This window comes from Prionailurus viverrinus, chromosome X, assembly GCF_022837055.1.
Source record: "Prionailurus viverrinus isolate Anna chromosome X, UM_Priviv_1.0, whole genome shotgun sequence".
In the NCBI taxonomy this organism is placed as follows: Eukaryota; Metazoa; Chordata; class Mammalia; order Carnivora; family Felidae; genus Prionailurus; species Prionailurus viverrinus.
Genome location: NC_062579.1, coordinates 50,485,792 through 50,489,537, shown reverse-complemented (window position 1 = coordinate 50,489,537; position 3,746 = coordinate 50,485,792).

Sequence of the window (3,746 nt, the reverse complement as noted above, 5' to 3'; positions counted from 1 at the left end):
GAGATTTTTGATAACCGATTCAATTTCTTCGCTGGTTATGGGTCTGTTCAAGCTTTCTATTTCCTCCTGATTGAGTTTTGGAAGAGTGTGGGTGTTCAGGAATTTGTCCATTTCTTCCAGGTTGTCCAATTTGTTGGCATATAAGTTTTCATAGTATTCCCTGATAATTGTTTGTATCTCTGAGGGATTGGTTGTAATAATTCCATTTTCATTCATGATTTTATCTATTTGGGTCATCTCCCTTTTCTTTTTGAGAAGCCTGGCTAGAGGTTTGTCAATTTTCTTTATTTTTTCAAAAAACCAACTCTTGGTTTCGTTGATCTGCTCTACAGTGTTTTTAGTTTCTATATTGTTTATTTCTGCTCTGATCTTTATTATTTCTCTTCTTCTGCTGGGCTTAGGCTGCCTTTGCTGTTCTGCTTCTAGTTCCTTTAGGTGTGCTGTTAGATTTTGTATTTGGGATTTTTCTTGTTTCTTGAGATAGGCCTGGATGGCAATGTATTTTCCTCTCAGGACTGCCTTTGCTGCGTCCCAAAGCGTTTGGATTGTTGTATTTTCATTTTCGTTTGTTTCCATATATTTTTTAATTTCTTCTCTAATTGCCTGGTTGACCCACTCATTCGTTAGTAGGGTGTTCTTTAACCTCCATGCTTTTGGAGGTTTTCCAGACTTTTTCCTGTGGTTGATTTCAAGCTTCATAGCATTGTGGTCTGAAAGTAAGCATGGTATAATTTCAATTCTTGTCAACTTATGAAGGGCTGTTTTGTGACCCAGTATATGATCTATCTTGGAGAATGTTCCATGTGCACTCGAGAAGAAAGTATATTCTGTTGCTTTGGGATGCAGAGTTCTAAATAGATCTGTCAAGTCCATCTGATCCAATGTGTCATTCAGGGCCCTTGTTTATTTATTGACCGTGTGTCTAGATGATCTATCCATTTCTGTAAGTGGTGTATTAAAGTCCCCTGCAATTACCACATTCTTATCAATAAGGTTGCTTATGTTTATGAGTAATTGTTTTATATATTTGGGGGCTCCGGTATTCGGTGCATAGACATTTATAATTGTTAGCTCTTCCTGATGGATAGACCCTGTAACTATTATATAATGTCCTTCTTCATCTCTTGTTACAGCCTTTAATTTAAAGTCTAGTTTGTCTGATATAAGTATGGCTACTCCAGCTTTCTTTTGGCTTCCAGTCGCATGATAAATAGTTCTCCATCCCCTCACTCTCAATCTAAAGGTGTCCTCAGGTCTAAAATGAGTCTCTTGTAGACAGCAAATAGATGGATCTTGTTTTTTTATCCATTCTGATACCCTATGTCTTTTGGTTGGCGCATTTAATCCATTTACATTCAGTGTTATTATAGAAAGATACGGGTTTAGAGTCATTGTGATGTCTGTATGTTTTATGCTTATAGTGATGTCTCTGGGACTTTGTCTCACAGGGTCCCCCTTAGGATCTCTTGTAGGGCTGGTTTAGTGGTGACAAATTCCTTCAGTTTTTGTTTGTTTGGGAAGACCTTTATCTCTCCTTCTATTCTAAATGACAGACTTGCTGGATAAAGGATTCTCGGCTGCATATTTTTTCTGTCTAGCACCCTGAAAATCTCGTGCCAATTCTTTCTGGCCTGCCAAGTTTCAAAAGAGAGATCAGTCACGAGTCTTATAGGTCTCCCTTTATATGTGAGGGCACGTTTACCCCTTGCTGCTTTCAGAATTTTCTCTTTATCCTTGTATTTTGCCAGTTTCACTATGATATGTCGTGCAGAAGATCGATTCAAGTTACGTCTGAAGGGAGTTCTCTGTGCCTCTTGGATTTCAATGCCTTTTTCCTTCCCCAGTTCAGGGAAGTTCTCAGCTATTATTTCTTCAAGTACCCCTTCAGCACCTTTCCCTCTCTCTTCCTCCTCTGGGATACCAATTATGTGTATATTATTTCTTTTTAGTGTATCACTTAATTCTCTAATTTTCCCCTCATACTCCTGGATTTTTTTATCTCTCTTTTTCTAAGCTTCCTCTTTTTCCATAACTTTATCTTCTAGTTCACCTATTCTCTCCTCTGCCTCTTCAAGCTGAGCTGTGGTGGTTTCCATTTTGTTATGCATTTCGTTTAAAGCGTTTTTCAGCTCCTCATGACTCTTCCTTAGTCCCTTGATCTCTGTAGCAAGAGATTCTCTGCTGTCCTGTATACTCTTTTCAAGCCCAGCCATTAATTTTATGACTATTATTCTAAATTCACTTTCTGTTATATTATTTAAATCCTTTTTGATCAGCTCATTAGCTGTTGTTATTTCCTGGAGATTCTTCTGAGGGTAGTTCTTCCGCTTGGTCATTTTGGATAGTCCCTGGCGTGGTGAGGACCTGCAGGGCACTTCCCCTGTGCTGTGGTGTATAACTGGACTTGGTGGGCGGGGCTCCAGTCAGACCTGATGTCTGCCCCCAGCCCACCGCTGGGGCCACAGTCAGACTGGTGTGTGCCTTCTCTTCCCCTCTCCTAGGGGCGGGATTCACTGTGGGGTGGTGTGGCTCGTCTGGGCTACTTGCACCCTGCCAGGCTTGTGATGCTGGGGATCTGGCGTATTAGCTGGGGTGGGTAGGCAAGGTGCTCGGGGGCAGGAGGGGCAGGCTTAGATCGCTTCTCCTAGGTGATCCACTTCAGGAGGGGCCCTGTGGCAGTGGGAGGGAGTCAGATCCGCTGCTGGAGGTTTGGCTCCGCCGAAGCGCAGAGTTGGGTGTTTGCGCGGAGCGAGCAAGTTCCCTGGCAGGAACCGGTTCCCTTTGGGATTTCGGCTGGGGGATGGGCGGGGGAGATGGCGCTGGCGAGCGCCTTTGTTCCCACCAAACTGAGCTCTGTTGTCAGGGGGCTCAGCAGCTCTCCCTCCCTTTGTCCTCCAGCCTTCCCGCTTTCCAAGCAGAGCTGTTAACTTATGACCTCCCAGATGCTAAGTCGCGCTTGCTGTCGGAACACAGTCCGCCCGGCCCCTCCGCTTTTGCAAGCCAGACTCGGGGGCTCTGCTTGGCCGGCGAGCCGCCCCTCCGCCCCGGCTCCCTCCCGCCAGTCCGTGGAGCGCGCACCGCCTCGCCGCCCTTCCTACCCTCTTCCGTGGGCCTCTCGTCTGCGCTTGGCTCCGGCGACTCTGTTCTGCTAATCCTCTGGCGGTTTTCTGGGTTATTTAGGCAGGTGTAGATGGAATCTAAGTGATCAGCAGGATGTGCGGTGAGCCCAGCGTCCTCCTAAGCCGCCATCTTGCCTGCCAAGAATCAGCCAGACCACCTTTAAAGCAGCACCAAGTGGACTGCCCTCTGGTTAGATAGCTAACTTGATTCAACTAATCATGCTCACCTCTTCTCCACCTCACTAAATTCAATTACTTGCTCTTCTCTCCTTTGCTCTCACAGTACTCTGAGCCTCTCTCTATTATAGTCCTAAGCCTCTTGGATTCTGGCCAGTAAGTATGCATTTCTCTCTCAGGAACCTGGTCCAATTCTTCCCTGCTTCTCCCAGGGCATCTAGCACAATCAGGCACAATATGCACACTAAGTCAAAATGCATTCAACACTAATGATAATAGCATTTATCAAGTGTTTACAATATGGCAGGCATTGAGATATTTTCATACATCAACTCATTTAATTTTCACATCAACTTTATAGGGTAAATACTATTATTATCCCCATAATACTGTTGAGGAAATTGTGACTTTAGAGAAGTTAAGTATCTTACCCAAGATCAGACATCTAGT